The sequence below is a fragment of the Macaca mulatta genome, chromosome 6 (genome assembly GCF_049350105.2).
Source record: "Macaca mulatta isolate MMU2019108-1 chromosome 6, T2T-MMU8v2.0, whole genome shotgun sequence".
In the NCBI taxonomy this organism is placed as follows: domain Eukaryota; kingdom Metazoa; phylum Chordata; class Mammalia; order Primates; family Cercopithecidae; genus Macaca; species Macaca mulatta.
The window spans coordinates 79,494,791-79,514,236 of NC_133411.1; the positions used below are offsets into that span (position 1 = coordinate 79,494,791).

The following is a 19,446-nucleotide window of genomic DNA, read 5'->3' on the forward strand; positions in this document are numbered from 1 at the left end:
GTGGGCAGTCATTTAAACACTGTGTGTTCTCCCAAGGCTTCTCAGAGTCTCAAAGAGCTGGAAGTTGGGCAGGGTGGGTGAGTGGGTGGGTTGGGGCGGAGGAGCCTCCATGGTTGTCCTGAGCCAAGCCACTCCCAGGACATTTCCTTAAAGGCTTTTGAAATAACAAGTAAATCCCACCTGCTGGTACGAGGTTCTCCAAATAACTAATTTATGAGGGGTTTTCACGAAGCAGGAGGACTGTCTCTTTTCCTGCGAAGATAGGACTGAGTAGTCAGAACCCAGCCAGATGGAGAGGCTTGGGGAGATGCCAGGGTAGCCTCTGCAGGGGCTGAGGTTCTTCCTCAAACTCAAAGTCTTCCCGGGGGCCCAGATCCCACCCAGGAAGCACCCATTTCTCTGTCTGCCTAGTGTCTTAGACCCCCCTCCAGATGTGGCTGGTGGTGCACCTGCCTTCCCTCAGATCCACAGGTGTTATGCTGCCTCCAAGATTCCTTTATGTAGGCTCTGAAACTCTGTTCTTTTCTTCTGGTGAAGCAGCATAATTGTTTTGGGTAAAAACCTGAAGTTCATCATCTCGCGCCAAGAAGATTAAACAGACGGACACATGCAATGGGTTAAGGAGTAGAAAGCTTAACAGGCAGAAGGAAGGAGAAAGGAGAATAGCTCTCTTTCAAGATAGAGGTGTCCGAAAGGGAAAAGCCAGCCCTCGGTGGACTGCGCCAGACTTTATAGGCCGGCTTGAGGAGGCGGCATCTGATTTACATAGGGCCCATAGATTGGTTAGATCAGGTGTGACATTTACATGGTGTGTGGGCGAAGGCTGGTTTTTCCCCCAATCTTATTATGCAAATGGGCTTTCTACTCTGCTAGCACCATCTTGTCTGCTCCTTACTGTACACATGGCTGGCAAAGAGAAGAGAATGGCAAGTACAGCTGCCATTTTGAACATGCCTATTCCCAGGTAGCATTTTCCTGTTGGCACAACTGTCAGCCTTTGCCTGTCCAAGCTTCTAGCTTCCTTGTCTACGTCTGCAGCCGGATTTTACAGGCTGTTCTTTGTTAGAAAACAAAATGATTTTGGGGGCTGCTTTTCATCAAAAGGAAAACCTTACCAAGGACTTCCTTACCTTCACTATCTGCCTAAATAATTCCTTTTTAACTCCTATATCACTGGTCCTCCAGGCAGTAGACCCTGCTGCTGTCTCAGCCTTTTCTGTCAAGCTGGAGTTTACCCCAGGAGCCTGCAGGTGAGGATGGAAGCACAGGTCTTACAGGGGCCAGGCCGCTCTAAGCGACTTCCCTGCAGTGTCTCATGGACTTATCCTTGCTGCTCTGGGAAAGGTAACATGTTATTACGAGTCCTGCAGGTAGACTCTGGCAGAGCCAGAACCTGTGCTGAGGTCTGCCTGATGCCAAGGCCTGTGTCCTTCACAACTGTGCACTAGGAAAGGATCTTAGCACCACTGTATGTGGCTGTAGGTAGGCAACTGCCCCTCTCCCATCCTCGCCCATTTCTAGGGTGTCCTTCAGCTCTAGAAAGACACTACAATTTCAGTCCAGCTCCTATAAGGGTCTCCTCCACTCCTTTCCCTAGGCTCCTGGCTTTGGAAACCTTTCCCTCTGGAACCCTGCAGGTGGAAGTGGGATGAGATTAGAGAGGGCAAAGTGTCTATCAAAGTTTCAAAGGGAGACTTCAAGTTCAGTGTAAGGCCATAGCATGCACCAGAGCAGCATGCTCTTTGCTATTGGGCAGGCAATTTTGGTTCCCCAACCTGGGAAGAAAAATCACTTCAACCTTGCTACTTCTGTTGGAAATTCCCTTAGTACCGGTAATTGATGGGAGCAGCATGGAAGAGCCAGGCAGAAGGTGGTCACAGCATGTAGCCTCTTCTGCAGGGAGTTGGGATGGACAGAATGGCCTGTGGTTAGGGATGTGTGGGAGGTGTGTGTGTGTGTGAAAGAAGAACCACAGAATGGCACTGCCCAATGCCCCTGGAATTAGTCTTAGCTGGGGAATCTACAGAGACATTGTGAGGAGCCTAGATGGGGCTGGGTCTTGAGACCAAGTACAGCAAGGGAGGGGTGTAGCCCTAGGCAGGCTAGTGGGGTGCAGCTCTGGCCAGGAACACCTCCCAAGCAAACCCTGGAGTTTATGGAGACTGGCTGCCAGCCAGATCATGAAGTAGATAAGTGCTATCAAACAGCATGGCATGCTACTGAGAAATTATTATTTGTAATATTAAAAGATTAAAAGAGCTGGTCATGGTAGCTCATGCCTGTAATCCTAGCACTCTGGGAGGCTGAGGCAGTCAGAGCACCTGAGGTTGGGAGTTCAAGACCAGCCTGGCCAACATGGTGAAACCCCATTTCTACTAAAAATACAAAAATTAGCTGGGCATGGTGGTGTGCACCTGCAATCCCAGTTACTCGGGAGGCTGAGGCACGAGACTCACTTGAACCTGGGAGGCAGAGGTTATGGCTACTGCACTCCAGCCTGGGAGAAAACGCAAGACTCTGTCTCAAAAACAAAACAAAACAAAACAAAACAAAAAAATTAAAAGATTAAAAGATCCTTAACAAACTGGCGTACTTTTTCTACCGGTTCCCTGCAGTTAAGTGTCTACGTTGTTTCCAATTTTTTGCTATGAGGAAAAAATGCTAAAATTAATGTTTATATTTTTGTCTGAAAGTTTTTATTGTTTCTGTTGTATTTATTTTGAATGTGTGTATATATAAAATATATATTACAATATATAATATGTATCTATACCTACACATATTTGTGGTGGCTAAGTGTATGTGTCAGTTTGACTGGGGTAAGCGATGTCCAGATAGCTGGTAACATTAGTTCTGTGGCATGCGCCTGGAATCCCAGTTACTCCAAAGGCTAAAGCAGGAGAATTGCTTGAGCCCCAGAGTTGGAGACCAGTCCGGGCAACATAGTGAAAACTTCTCAATAAACATAAATCAATAAACAAGCAATAAATAAGAAAAAAAAGAAGATCTTTCTTTGGAAGAAAGCAGGAGAACAAAACAGCAGAAGCTGGGTGAATCTGCTCTCTCTTCTTCAGCTGAGACATTCATCTTTACCTGCCCTCACACACCAGAGTTCCCTGTGCTTGGGAGTTTGGACTCCAGGACTCACAGGTCCCCTCCCTCCACCTATTCTCAGGTTTCCTGACTTAGGCTGAAATTACACAGCCAGCTTTGCTGGTTCTCCAGCTTGCAGACACCATATTTGGGGACTTCTCAGCCTGCATAATCACATGAGTCAATTTCCATAATAAATCTCTCTCTCTGTGACACACACACACACACACACACACACACACACACACACACACTCTCTCTCTCTCTCTCTCTCTCTCTCTCTCTCCTATTGGTTCTGTTTCTCAGGAGAACCCTGACTAATACAATATTATTGTCTTAATATTGAATCATTTGAGAGTAAACTGTGAACATTACAATTCTTTATCCCAAAATACTTCAGGATTTATCTCCTGAAAATAAGGATATTCTTTTAAAAAGCCATGATCCAAGTATCAAATTCAGGAAATTTAACATTGATACACTATTATTATCTAATATGCAATCCATATAACTTTTTTTTTTTTTTGATTTGGAGTCTCGCTCTGTCACCCAGGCTGGGGTGCAGTGGCACAATCTCAGCTCATTGCAGCCTCCACCTCCCGGGTTCAAGTGATCCTCTCACCTCAGCCTCCCAAGTAACTGGGATTATAGGTGCCTGCCACCATCCCCAGCTACCATATTCCAATCATTTTATAATTTTTAAAATTTTTATTTATTTATCTTTTGAGACAGAGTCTCACTCCATCACCTAGGCTGGAGGGCTGTGGCGCGATCTCAGCTCACCACAACCTCTGCCTCCTGGGTTCAAGCAATTCTCATGCCTCAGCCTCCTGAGTAGCTAGAATCACAGGTGCACACTACCACACCTGGCTAATTTTTCTGTATTTTTAGTAGAAACGGGGTTTTGCCATGTTGGCCAGGCTGGTATCGAACTCCTGACCAAAGTACTGGAATTACAGGTGTGAGCCACTGCACCTGGCCTCCAATCATTTTTTTTAATGTCAGTTTTATTTCATTAATACAGACTACCACTTCAGTCCATTTTTATTTTCATTTCACTGACCGACCAGTTGCCACTGGTCTTGCATTCTAGTCTCCTCAAGGGGTTGGTTAACATGTCTCTCTGTTCCCTGTGTCTCTGGAAACTAGAACTAGAAGTTAGACCTAAAAGCTCACATAGATTATTGGTAAACATTTAAACAAAAATACTTCTGAGGGAATGCTGTATGTTTCAGACTTCCTCATATCAGAAGGCCCTTAATGGGAGGTTGCTCACATTTAGGGGTGCAAAGTGTGAACTCTAAGATGGTGGCTGCTGAATCTTGGGGTAATATTTTGGCACAGTGCAAATCCCAGTCTATTCCCCAGCAAACCTTTTCCTAATGGCTCTAGCATCCACTAATGGCCCTTGCCTGTCCGATTCAATGATGTCATCACAGGCCTCTCTAAATAAGGGCAAGCGTTCATGCATCAACGAGGATGGACTACAGGTGTTCCTAAAAAGCCAGGTAAGAATTTCTTCTTTACCTTTAAATACCAATTTTCAGAGAGTATTAGTCTGCTAGGGCTGGTATAAAAAAATACCACACACTGGGTGGCTTAAACAGAAATTTATTTTCTCACAGTTCTGGAGACTGGAAGTCCAAGATCAAGGAACTAGCAGGGTTGGTTTCTGGTGAGGCCTCTTTCCTTGGCTTGCAGATGGCCACCTTCTTGCTGTGTCCTCACATGACCTTACCTCTGTGGGTCCACACTTTTTGTGTCTCTTCTTCTTGTAAGGACACTCGTCTTTTTGCTTTAGGGCTTTATAACTTCTCTTAATCTTAATTACCTTCGGAAAGGCCTTATCTCCAAATATTTTTACATCATCTTGGGGGTTAAGACTTCAACCTATGAATTTAGGAGATAGCGGGGAGTGGTACACAATTCAATCCATAGCACAGAGCAAGGGTTTGTGTGAAAATCTCTCCAGTAATGGCAAATGAGACTCTCTCTCCCTTGTTTTTTTGTTTTTTGTTTTTTGTTTTCCTGTCTCCTATCCCTATAAACTCATGAATTTCAATGAAATCAATGTTTTCTTTTATGTTCAAATAATTCCAAATTTGGCTAATCCTTTGCAGTGGTTCTTCTGTATTTTTGATGTGTCCCCCAGAGAATAAGCTACCCTAAGCTCACTTTGTTTCCCTGCCCTACACCTGGAAAAGCCATTTCTCCAGCCCTGAATCCTTTTGTGGAAAATATATTTAGAAACCAAGATTTGGAGTTGAAGTTTGCTCATTGCTACTGAAGTGTCATTTCCAGCACTTTCAAGAGCTAACAGATTTTTTTAAAACCATAAATTGACATTAACATTTCCAATTCAAATTTAACTTAACACTTTTTTTCTTAACTCTGTGTATTAGTCTGTTCTCACATTGCTTTAAAAGAAATACCCGAGACTGGTTAATTTATAAGGAAAAGGGGTTTAACTGGCTTATGGTTCCACAGGCTGTACAGGACACATGGCAGCATCTGCTTCTGGGGAGGTCTCAGGGAAGTTTTACTCGTGGCAGAAGGCAAAGTGGGAGCAGGTGTCTTACATGGCAGGAGCAGGACCGAGAAGTGGGCCGGGGGAAGAGGGGAGGTGCTACACACCTTTAAACAACCAGATCTCATGAGAACTCTATCACCAGGCAGCACCAAGGGGATGGTGCTAAACCTTTCATGAAGGATCTGCCCCCATGATCGAATCACCTCCCACCAGGCCCCACCTCCAACCCTGGGGGTTGTAATTCGACATGAGATTGGGTGGGGACACAGATCCACACCCTATCACTTTGATTTTATATTTTTATTTCCTTTTTCTTACTCTGAAAATCTTGGTTTCTGTTAACACAGTCAAGCTGATGCATGAAATGAACTATCACATTTACCTATTTATTACACATTTATCTTGATTTATTGTATAATATAAAAAAGTTTCAAAATTACAATTCAATATTGTTAATAAAACTACTGAGTTAAGTAACAAGATTTTTTGAAGATTTTTATCCTTCAAACATATCTATGTATGTAAAGTTAGAATAGCATATTAAACTCATTTATTTTTTTTTCTTTGTTTTCATATTACCAATTTGATATATCATTAGGGTCATTTATTCATGTTTATATTCAATATTAAGGCTAATTTTGTTTTTTTAATTTAATTTAATTTTTGAATACATACAACATATACCATATTAAAAAGTGTATGTAGAGAAGTCTCGATCCCATCCCTGTCTCATCTACCCTCTTCCACCTTCCAGTCTTTCTTTTTGCAATATACACCACACACACACACGTGCACACACACTAATATATGTGGCCCTGCACCTTGCTTTTTTCATTTAGTTGTATCTTCTGGCAATCACTCCACATATAGTGAGCCTTCTCACTTTTTTGGAATGGCTGGATAGTGCCCCATTGTGTGACTGTACCACAGTTTCTTCAACCAGTCTTCTAATGATGGACATCTAGATTGTTTCTAATCTTTCAATGTTACAAATAATGTCGGAATGAAGCATCCTGTGCTTATGTTCCTTTTGATTTGTGAAGGTGTATCTGCAGTGCAAACTCCTGAAAGTGTCATTGCTACCTTAAAATGTAAATGCACGTGTAATGCTGGTAGATATTGCCAAATTCTCCTGCATAAGGGCTGTGCCATTTTACACTTATTAGCAACAAATAAATATGCCTATTTCTTTACAGCTTTGTCTATGGAGAAGTGTTATCTAAATTTGACTTCTGCATTTTTGCTGAACTGATAGGTGAGAGATTGGATTTGAGGACAGCTATAATTTACATTTCTGTATGAGTGAGATTGAGCATCTTTTTAAATGTTAAAAGTGGTTTGAATATTCTTTTTTGTGAACTATTTATATTCTTTGCCTGTTATTTACTAGACTGTAGTCTAATTTTTTTAAAAAAACCTAAATAGTTTTGATGCAAGAAAAGTCACTTTTCACCTACCTATCAGAGAGATATAAAACACAAAACCAAACCAACAAGTAAATTTCTCAATAGTGTGCTTTGCTCCCTCGCCCCCAAACTCACTCTAAACAAAAAGTATTGGTGATCTCTTAAATTCTAACTTTTCTTCATAGGCCCTATTGCATCAGCTGGAGTGTTTTGGCACTAAACCATCATTTTATTATTTTTCAACATCTTGGCCAGTCAGCTGGTTTTGTTAGATTGTGACGTTAACGAAACAAAGGTTGCAGCTTTGATACCCATATGTGCTGCTGGCTCTACACCCAGAAAAGCTGTTCCCAGCCAGAAGCAGGACTGCCCAGCTGCCTTACATGCAGACAGAAGTCTCAAAAGAGCAGCTGGGGATGGGGAGGTAATGGCGTCATCTCCAAACACAGTTCACCCAGGGGGTGCGTGCCCCAACTCCTGGCTCTGGAGGCCTGGTGTAGGTATTTGCCTGGGAATTTCACTGTGAGCTGAGCAGCCAGTTGAGAAGATACATGTGCCAAACAGGAAAGCATGCAGAACTCCGTATCATGTGGTTCTGAAGCTGGCTGTCCCAAATGGAGTGACAGATGGGACTCCCCAATGTGATCTCAGAAGTAGCCCTAAATATGTGCAAAGTCCCTGTATTCATTGTCTATTGCTGCATAACCAACTGGCCAAAAATGAAGGGCTTCAAAGAGCAAAGCGCATATATTACCTTGCATGTTTCTGTGGGTCAGCAGTTCTAGTGGTACAGCTGGGTAGCTATCTGTGGGGTTGTGGTCAAAATGTCAGCCAGGGCTGCAGTCCCCTGAAGGCATGACTGGGGCTAGAGAGCCCACTTCCAAGATAGTCACTGTTACAGACTGAATGTCCGTGTCCTCCCTAAATTCATATGATGAAACCTCATTCACAATGTGATGATATTTGGAGGTGGGGTCTTGGAGGTGATTAGGTCACGAGGGTGGAACCTTCATGAATGAGATTGGTGTCCTTATAAAAGAGGCCCCAGAGAGCTCCCTTGCCCCTTTCACCACAGGAGGACATGGCAAGAAGACAGCCATCTATGAACCGGGAAGTTGGCCCTCATCAGACCGTGAATCTGCCGGTGCCTTGATCTGGGACTTCCCAGTCTCCAGAACTATGCGAAAGAAATATCTGTTGTTTGTAAACCACCTGGTCTCTAATATTTTTGTTAGGACAGCCTGAACAGACTAGGACAGTCACTCACATGGCTGGCCGGTTCATGCTGGCTGTGGACTCAGCTCTTTCCATGTGGACTCCCACAGGGCTGCTGGAATGTCTTTGCAGCGTGATGCCCGGGGCCCCTCAGAGCAAGAGATTGAAGGGAGAGCAAGGGGGATGCTGCAGGGTTTTTCAGGATCCGGTCTTGCAGTCACACACCATCACTTCTGCTAGACTCTATTTGTTAGAAGTGAATCACTAAGTCTGGCCCACACCAAAGGGGAGAGGAATTAGCCTTCACCTTTTAAAGGGAGTTGTCACAAAGAATTTGTGAACATAGTTAAGAATCACTACAGTTCCCAAGGCCGGGATGCTTTTTCTCTTATAATGGAAGCAGGCTGGGTGACTGCTGACCTGTGAGGCATGTTCACCTCTGGTACACCTAATGGTAAATCAGAAGAAGATGCAGCCTCCTCCCAGGTAGGTGGCTTTCCCCCTTAGGAACTGACTTTCATCACACTGGCCTTCAGTGTCCTTTGGCCTGTTATATCAGTGGAACCAGTTAAAACACAGATTTCTGTGTTTCATCAAGAGATTCTATTCCAGTGGGTTCAAGGGGCTAGTGAATTTGCATTGTTACAAGTGCTCCAGATAAAGTAAGCCCTTTGGTCCTTGCCCAGAAAAAGAGTGAGATGCTGACTTTTCTAGCACTGTGCTTCGGTGTCACCCACCAATCCCACCCCAGCCCCACTGAGGGCAAGTTGGACCACATCACTGTATCCTGTTGAGCACTCATAGCACCACGCCTGGCAGAGGTAACTGCATCATGAGTTTTTGGCGGATGGATGACGCATGGGAGAATGAATGAATTCGTGAATGATCATAACTCAGTTGCACTGACTTTGATGATACTTTTTCAAAAGCAATATTTTCAACATCACCTAAGACATTATTCCTGTGAAAAAATGTTTAACCTGATTCTCATGAAGGCTTTGACCCAATGACCTTTTATAGAAAATACAAGGGATAAAGGAATATGTTATGTGATATCTTGATAAGTAGGATTTCGGGCATTCAGTAAGATGAGTGACCTGGAGTCTTGACAAAGTCAATGTCACAGGGGGAAAAGGGCTGTAGTACTGTTCTAGATCAAGGGCTGGTGAACTATGGGCTGCGGGTCTGTTGCCTGTTTTTATAAAGTTTCATTTGAACATAATGATGCTCACTAACTTAGGTATTGCCTATGGCTGCTTTTGTGCTCTAATGACATGGCTGAGCTTTTGCAACAGAAACAGTGTTGCCTGAAAACCTAACGTGTTTACTATCTGGCTCTTAAAGAAAAAGTTACCTGACCCCTGCTCTAAATGAGAAGAGATTAATGACTCTTCTGCTTCCACCCATAGCATAGTAACTAGTACCGGCTGGCCATCCTGCCATACATAACTAGAAAGCTGGGTAAATATATCAAATAACTGGTTTCAGACATAATTGGTAGCACAGGGCTGTAATCAAGACAGAAAGGAAACAAACAAGGTGAGCCTCCCAACCACTCAGACATTCTGACAGAGCCATTTGCTGAATTCCAACACAGAGATGGAGAAGCTAAACAAAATGCAGAAGTCTCACTGAGCTGAAGACACAGATGCTGGAGTTCGGGGAGACGAAGGCAAAAAGAACCCTTTAGAAGAAGAAATTGCGCAGAGTTAGAATTCCAGGTTGGCCAAGTGCGGTGGCTCACGCCTGTAATCCCAGCACTTCGGGAGGCTGAGGTGGGAGCATGGTTTGAGCCCAGGAGTTCGTGACCAGCCTGGCCAACATGGTGAAACCCCATCTCTAATAAAAATGCAACAGTTAGCTGGGCATGGTGGTGGGTGCCTGTAGTCCCAGCTACTTGGGTGGCTGAGGCACTAGAATCACTGGAACCCAGGAGGTGGAAGTTTCAGTGAGCCAAGATTGCACCAGGGCAGCAGAGCAAGACTCTGCCTCAAAAAAACAAAAAATAAAAATAAAAATAAAAAGTTCCAGGTCATAGGGTTCCCCTCAAGTCTTTGGCTAAATACCAAGTGGCACATGTGCAGAGTGAGGCACCACAAGGTGGATCAAACCACCACTGGGGGAAGAATGGCTACCAGGGAACTGTGAACTAAACAACTTCTGGAGCTTATACAGAGTTGGGAGATGTTTAAGTTTGAACAACCAGAGTGAAAAGACCTCATTGGGCTTTGAGTAGAGTACCAGAAAGACCACACCTCAGGATTAGGACCAAACTAACCAAAAATAAAGGCTACTCTAGATCTTCCTCAAAAGAATAGGCCAATCCATAAATGAATCAACTGCCTACAAAAACAAAATGCAACAGTCTTTAAAGGAAGGCAATCTAGGCTGGACACAGGGCCTCACGCCTGGAATCCCAGCACTTTGGGAGGCTGAGGCAGGAGGGTTGCTTGAGCTCAGCAGTTCGAGACTAGCCTGGGCAACATAGTGAGAACCCCCATCTCTTCAAAAAAATCAAAAAACTAACTGGCTGTGGTGGTGCTCACCTGTAGTTCCAGCTACTTGGGAGGCTGAGGTGGGAGAATAGCTTGAGTTGGGAGATTGAGGCTGCAGTGAGCTGAGATCGCGCCGCTGCACTCCAGCCTGGGCAACAGAGCAGGGCTCTCTCAAAAAAAAAAAAAAAAAAAAGGGAGACAATATAGATGCCTTTAGCATTTTATTCCAAATGAATTTTGAATTTTGTCAAATGCTTCTGTGTCTGCTAACCTTTAGCTAGTGTCATATTTTTTGGTGAAAGACTGAATGTTTTCTCTAAGATGAGGGCAGGGAAAGGAAGTTTTCTTTCATCACTTCTGTTAAACATTTTGCTGTGATCCTAGCCATACAAAAAGTCAAGAAAAAAGAAACAAAAGCACCTATGTTGGAAAGGAAGAAGTAAAACATGATCGTGACCATAGAAAATCTCAAGGAGTCTGTACAAAAGCTGCTAAAACAAAAAAAGTGAATTTAGAAAGGACACAGAACACAAAATCAATATACGTAAATAAATTATATGTCTATATATCAGTATAAACAATTGGAAAATGAAATAAAAATCCTATTTACAATACCAGAGAATAATGTTTCAGAATATTATGATTAATGTTTAGAATAACACACACACACACCCTGTGTACTGAAAACTCTAAAACATTTCTCAAAGAAATTAAATCAGTATCAAATGGATGAATGAACCAGAAGAGCCAAAATAATTTTGGAAAATAATAATTCGGAATATTTACACAACTGGTTTTAAGACTACTATAAACAATAGTAATCAAGACACTGTAATATTGGCAGAGGATAGGCATACAGATCAATGAACTAGAATAGAGTCCAGAAATAGACCCATATATATGGTCAATTGATTTTTTTAAAAATAAATAGGCCAAGGTAGTTCAATTGGGAAAATAGAGTCTTTTCAACAAATGGCACTGAAACAACTGGGTATATGTGTGAGAAACAAAGCAAAACAAAAACAAACAACAAACATTAGTTCCTATCTCATGCCATATACAAAAATTAACTCTAAATGGATTATAGGCCCAAATGCAAAAGCTAAAACTACACAACTTCTAGACTAAAACATAGAAGGATGTCTTGGTAACCTTGAGGTAGGCAAAGACTTCTTAGGCAGGATATAGAAAGTACCAACCATGAAGAAAATACTGACAAATTGAGCTTCATCGAGATACAAAACTTCTGCTTTTAAAAGACAATATTAATAAAAAGAAAAGTCACCTGGGTACTTGAAAAGTCAAGTCACTGACTGGCAGAAGATATTTGTATACATAAACCTGGCAAAGGATTCATATTTAAATCTCAATAATAAAAAGATAACTTGTGGCCCAGTGCGGTGGCTCATGCCTGTAATCCCAGACTTTGGTAGGCTGAGGTGGGTGGATCACCTGAGGTCGAGAGTTCAAGACCAGCCTGGCCAACACGGTGAAACCCCATCTCTCTAAAAATTACACAAAAAAATTAGTCAGGCGTGGTGGTGCATGCCTTTTTTCCCAGCTGCTCAGGAGGCTGAGGCAGGAGAATCACTTGAACCTGGGAGGTGGAGGTTGCAGTGAGCTGAGATTGTGCCACTGCACTCCAGCCTGGACAACAAGAATGAAACTCCCTCTCAAAAAAAAAAAAAAGATAACTTACTTTTAAAAAAGACAAAATATTTGAACAGACACACCACAAAAGGTGTATATATATATTTTTATATATATATATTTTTAAATATATATATATATATATAGCCAAGAACCACACAAAACAACTCTGGTTATCAGGGATATGCAAATTAAGACCACACAGAGATACTACTATACACCCGCAAAAATGACAAAAAGTGAAGGACTGATAATACCAAGCACTGGTGAGGATGCAGAGAAACTAGAACTCTCATATGTTGCTGTTAGGAGTGTAAAATGTTGTCAACATTTTGGAAACAGTTTGGCAGGTTCTTATAAAGTTAAATATACACTTATATGATCCATAAGTTCTACTCCAGATTTTTACCCAAGAGAAATGAAAACGTATGTCTACAAAAAAGAGTTGTACAAACATTTTCATAAAGACTTTAATCAGAATGGCCTAACACCGGAAACAATCCAAGTCTTCATCAGCGGCTAAATGGATAGGCAAATGGTGGTGGACTCATGCACTAGCATACTACTCAGCAATGAAAGGAGCCACCCACTCACATATGCAACAACATGGGTGAATCCCAGGTGGAGCATACTTGGTGAAAGACACCACAGAAGATCACAAACCATATTATCACATTTATGAAGTTCTTGAGCTAGCAAAGCTGCCTATAGATAGAAAAATCAGATCAGCGGCTGCCTGGAGTCAGGGCTGTGGGGGTGAGAGAAGGAGAGATAGGCTGCAAAGGGAGAAGGAGTGAACTTTGTAAATATTTTGACTGGGGTGGTAGTGATAAGGACATGCACTTTTTTTAACTCATCCAGTATGCACTTAAAATGAATGCATTAACATGTATTGAATGTTAGTTTTACTTCAGTAAAAAAATTTGTTTTAAATAGACTAAAGAGAAATAATAACCAAATGCAACATCTGAACCTCAATTGGATGCTGATTTGGCGAAACCAAAGCTATAAAAGATATTTTTAGGATGACTGGGAAATTTTGTATATGGCTTGGCTATTAAATAATATTATAGAATGGTTGTTAATCTTCTTAGGTGTTAAATAGAGGCATCTAACATCCTGTTCTTAGGAGATCCATGCTGAAGTATTTAGGAATGAAACATACTATTGGCAACTTATTTTTAAATGGTTCTATAACAACAAAAATATGTACACAAATGCAGAGAGGAAACTCATCTGGCAAGCATTAAAATTGTTGAAGAAGGTGGAAGACATATAGATTTTCATTGTACTTTCAACATTTCTGACTTTTCAACATTTTCCCACAACTTTCCACAATAGTAATAAAGATTGGGGGGAAAAAGTTAATGTTGAGTTGTTACAGCTTACTCTAAAGTCTACAAATTCCTCCTTAGAAGATAACACTTACAAAGACACGGTTGCAGTCATAATTTCCTCCAAATTCTTCTAAGAGCTTGGTTTTGAACAGAACCCCTGGCACAAACAGCAACACCAGCGTTAGCAGTAAAAGCCACGCTGTGATGGGACACCCAGTGGTTGGAGCTTGGTTGATCTTCCAGCCTCCTTGGCTGGTGGCTGGGGCGAGGAGAATGGCAATGTGCTGGATCAGGAACACCAAGGCTGTGGGCAGGGGTGGGCAGCGGCTGGGGCCTCTTCTCTGCTGTCCTTCATGGGAGGGAGGTAAATGGTTAACCAGTCACCCACCCCTGGCACTTTACAGTCCTTCTCTGCGCCTGCACAGGGCATTCTCTGGCTGAATTCTGCCAGCCAAACTGAAAGTCTCATAACAAGGCATGGGGTAAACAAGGCTCAGGTGATCCTGTTTGCTAAACAGTGAAAACCAGATTCACACAGGCACTTTACAAAAGGCTACACACACCTATGCAAAAGTGTCTCCCTGCAGACCTCAAATTCACTGTTACTCCGGGACAGTACCCAGAGCCTCGGACAGATGAGGTTTTGGGAAGGCAAGGTCTTGGAGTTTAATGTGGGGAGGATAAAAAATCTGGAAAGTGTTTCCTTAGTAGGTGGGAGGGAGGAGGGTAGAGCCAGTGAAGGGGAGGGAAAGAGTCTAATAGGCTAAGGAGAGGGTGAAGCAGTGAGGTCTTTTGCGATTTGGCAGGTAAGGGGGCTGAATTCAAGGAGAACATGTGGCAGATGGTATGGGAACTTACAGAAACTTCTCCAGGGGTTAAAGGCAGGAAAAAGTTCGCTCGGTTTGGCCTCTTGGTGGGCCCTGGGGATCAAGGCCAGAGTAATTTCCTAGGGGTGGGAAGATGGAAGGGCCTTCGGGATTGCACAGGAAGGGAGGAAATAGAGGCATGGGGCACAAATAATTTTGTCAAGAAGTTCGATCCTATACGGCGGTGGCTGCAGAAGTGGGCATCTGAGTGGGGATGGAGGAAAGGGTTTTTCTCTTTAGCGTCTGGAGCCCTGAGTGTGCTCAGGCTGAGTGGAGAGAACCAGCTTATTTTACAGATGAGGAGCATCTTCTGCTGCAACCCTTTCCTTGGCAATGAAAGCAGAAGCAGCAGCAACAGCATACAGGAGCATCTGGAAAGAGTCTCTTTGAGAACCTGAAATTGGCCACAGTAGTTTTTGAGGAAGGAGCTACTGAAAGCCAGTTTTCCTAAAATATAATCATGCTGGTCAGACTCATGGTTATAAGGAGCAGAAAGTTAATGAGAGTAGCTCCAGAGAAGAGGGGTTGGTTGTAAGCTGTGCATGTGTGAGCCTTGCAGGAAGGCTGAGACCACACTCTGGGCTACCAAAGACTAATGTGAGAGGTGCTTTGTTGTTACTGTTTTGACCATTTAAATGTTCCTTATAGTTTTCCAGAACAGAATGGTCAAGAGAGCAGAACTTAGGAATGTGGATTCTAATGGCAGCTTCATGCTGCTTAGGCATATTTGCTTCTGAGCCTGAGCTTCAGTGGCGCAGCACATTTCCTTTCCGCTTTCCAGATGTTGAGGAGTAAATGAGTGTGAATGCAAAGAACATTTAGCACAGTATGACACACACCATAATGACCATTGTATTTACGTTATATGTGCAATACGTATTTTCTTAGGCATAGGAAAAATCATTCTAAATACATCCCGCTTCTAAAGCTACAATCCTGAACTCCAGGACAGTTAATTGAGGTGCTGCCCTGCTAGCCATCAGCCTTCACTCTCACACGGGACATTCCTCTGGTTAGCTCTGCTTGGGTCCTCCTGTGCTGGGTCCTGCAAATTCCACAAGCATGGTTAGCACCAAGAGGTTAAGGAGTGCTCTGCAGGCCAACAGGCCCCTCAGTCTGAACACTGGACATACAGCCGAGTCAGGCTTTGTGACTTCGTACAAGATTTTATTAAAGTCCTTTCCAGGATAACACCCAGATGCCAGACACAGCTGTCAAGGAGACCCCATCATGTTGTGGGGATTGGCTGGGGCATGGCAGGCGCTATGGCTCCCTCCCCACCCTTCTGTTCTGAGATGGGGGTAGTAGGCAGTACTTCATCTTTGGGTTCCATGATGCTCATGTTCTCAGGCAGGGGCTTCCTAGAGTCAGTCTTACCAGTCGGGGCCCAGGGCAGCATGACCTTCCCTTGACGGCCAGCACCTGGTACATGGCGGTGTCAATGAAGTAAACAGAGTGTCTGCTGAGGATCATCGGGCCATCCACAAAATTCCTGCATTTAGAGTTTTCAGACACCACAGCCTTGAAGCCTGTGGCCCCCCACCCCCTGCGTGATGAACCACAGCACACCATAGCAGGCCCTCTGCGCTGCAAGCCCTCCCAGGAGGTAACACGAGACTCCACCTGGGCAAACACATACAGACCTCTTGTGGCTACCTTTCCAGCAAAAAGCTCTACACTGCCCTCTGGGAGCCAAACCTTTTCTGAACTACAGCGGGCAATTTCCGAATCTGCCAGCCCTTCTCACCAATAACATTCTGTGTTTTGGTGGCTAAGATAATGATTTTGAAGCAGCGTCATTTGTCTGGAGTAGTAACCGAGGTTTGTTGCCTCATGCCAAGGAAATCAAGGATGTGGACACGTAAAAGTGAGGTTAAGAGCGGAGGTTTAACAGGCAAAAGAAAGAGAAAAGCTCTCTCTCCTGCAGAGACGGGCTCCTGAGCAGGTCTTTCGGTTTCCCGGTGAAATGTACGGGGTTTTATAGATGAGCTTGAGGAGGTGGTTTCGATTGGTTGGACCAGGTGTGCTATTTACATAGCTTGTGAGGAAACTGGCCACTCCCCCCTAATTTTTTATTATGTAGATGGGTTCTCTACCTGGCCTGTGCCATTGTTGCCTGTTCCTTTATTGTACACATGGTTGACAAAGAAAAGGGTAGATGGAGCCTCCATGTTGAACATGGCTGGCCCCTGGGTAGCCTTTTCCTATTGGCACAGCTGCCGGCATTCACCGTGCAAACTTCCAGCTTGTTTATCTATGTTTGCAGCTCGATTTTATAGGCTGCTCTTTGTTAGAAAATAAACGATTTGGGGGCTGCTTTTTGTTAAGAGAGAAGGCTTGCTGAGGACGCTCTTACCCTCACTATCTGCTTAAATAATTCATTTTAAGCTCCTGTATTAATTCCTATCCTGGTTGACATAACTTGGACCTCAACTCCAGAGTAGCCATCCTCAGCCAGCTCTCCAGTGAGAACTCTTTCAGTTCCACTTTGAGGATGCCGTCAGCGACAAAATTCCTCTTCTTGGAGATCTGCACCCCTATTTTGTCACCGTGTGCCCCCAAAATGAAGGGCCAGTGTGAGAGTTTTATCCTATTAGCAGCAGAGTCCTTCTCTTGAGGGCAGGTGTCTGCTTGTCTCTGAACAAAGATAGACCCTTTTCTCCTCTCTTGGTCAACCAGTGTCCTCCACTTACTCGAAGTTTCTGCTCTTGAGTTTTGTTTATGTAGGACCCATATGGAAGCTCCTTAAGGCTCCTTGCCCTGTTTCTACACCACGGCACTTCTATTGCAGCCAACAGTCTCGGTCTGCTAGATTCCCCGTTTCTCACTGAGAATCTATTTTTGAAGCTGGCCTCACAGTTCCTAAGTCCCTCCCTGCCAGGATGACCAGCTTGTCCCAGGTGACTCAGAACTTTTCTAGTTTCAGCACTGACAGTTTTGCATCTTGGGAACCCCCTCGGTCCCAGGCAAACCAGGATGCTTGGTGACCCCCACCCTGTCTCTGGAAGGGCTGCCCTTGAATCAGGTGCCCACCTCAGGCCCATCGGCCAAGAGAAGGTGATCTGGGTCACCTGGTGTCCAGCAAGGCCTTGGTCTTTCAGCAGGGGTGGGTGACTTCTCTGGGAGAGGGACCACAAATTGGGCCAGCAATGATCAACCTCTCTAGTTAAAACTGTACTTAGATGAATTACTCATTAGAAGGGAAGGAAGTGAGGTATTATAAGTATACATGTAGCAGTTTGATGCAGTAGAAAGCATTGAATTGCAAGTCAAAATGCCTGGTTTCTGCCACTGAATAGCAATAAAATCCCAGCATCAAACAGTTCATCCTTCTGAGCCTCAGTTTCTCCATCTGTAAAATGAAAGGTTTAATTTAGGGCTTGCTTCCTTTTTAACTTATGTTAGAGTTACTCCATATTCTTCAAGACATAATCCGCTATCATCATTATTAAATTCTTCCCTTTCCTCTCCTCCTTCTTTCCTGTTCCCCTCCTCTCCCTTCCTCCCTTCTCCCTCCTTCCTTCCTTCCTTCCTTCCTTCCCTCCCTCCCTCCCCTCCCTCCCTCCTTCCTTCCTTCCTCTCTCCTTCCTTCCTTCCTTCCTTCCTTCCTTTCCTCCCTCCCTCCCTTCCCTCCCTCCTTCCTTCCTTCCTCTCTCCTTCCTTCCTTCCTTCCTTCCTTCCTTCCTTTCCTCCCTCCCTCCCTTCCCTCCCTCCTTCCTTCCTTCCTCTCTCTCTCCCTCCCTCCTTCTCCATTCCCAGCACTAATCCCTTTCTTCCCAATAGGCCACTACATCAATGTGAAAGATATTTGTCCTTGAATAGGTATGTAGTTTTATAAGATATGAGTATTATTTCATGTATTTATTTAAAATTTACATATATTACATTATGTTATAGTCCTCATTTGCTTCCTAACATTTCTTACTCAGCACCATTTAAAAATACCTCCGTGGTGCTGGCTGTTGGTCTTTCTGGCTCCTTCCAGAATGGCACTTTATGAACCTTGTTTAGTATTGCAGTACGCTCTGTTATCCAAAGTTCTTCTACTTTGAATCAAATTATTGGTGGGCTTTTTAGAGGGGAGCAAGGGGGCAAGAAAGTATTACTCTAATGCTGGACAACTTTGGTCTGCATGAAGGGACCCAAATGGATTAATATATAGAGGACATTAAAGAGGAATAAATGAAGTACTGGATGGCAAGAGCTGTTGTGAATTCATCTTTGGCCCTTACTTTTGAAACTATGACGCCGTCTATGAAGCCAAAACTATGAAGCCGAAATCCCATGAATGATTCTTGGAATAGCTTACCTCCTATGTGGAGCTGGCAGACATTCTCCAAGAGGAGGCAGGAAGAGTTCCCGGGCTCTCACTCATATATCATCAGGCACAGAAAAATTGCTGAAGACCTCAGCCAGAGATTGAACCCAAATCAGAAGACTTGTCCCCGGGGGGGGGCCAATCTCTATGGCTCAGAGGAGGCGAAGGAGACCCAGCCGCATCCCGCCCAGAGCGTTTTGTGGTTGTTAGCAAACCGGCTAGTGCCTCGCGGGCTGAGCAGCTCTCTTGGTGGCATTGAGGCTAAGGGAGCCATGTGGAGCCTGGGAATGGGCTGCGGGTGGGGAGCAGCTGTGGAATAGCCCCTCCTGGCTCTGCCTGCCTATGGCTGGGAGAACAGTTTCCATTTCAGGCAGCAGCAATTCACACTGGGTGGTCTCTGCCTTCCTTCCCTCAGTGCCTCAGTGCCACAGGCAACTGCCAGCAGGCTGAGAAGAGCGCAGCTCCCCTTGGAGGACAGCGGCCTGCGCGAGGAGGCTGTTCTCCTCTCTCACACTTCTGGCTCACAGGGTCTTCGT

General features: G+C 44.0%; 1 pseudogene; it reads right to left on the bottom strand.

Annotated features, from left to right (window-relative positions):
* Positions 1-15,751: 15,751 nt before the first annotated feature.
* Positions 15,752-18,811, bottom strand: LOC100424913 (small ribosomal subunit protein uS3 pseudogene; annotated as a pseudogene).
* Between the last annotated feature and the right edge of the window lie 635 nt (positions 18,812-19,446).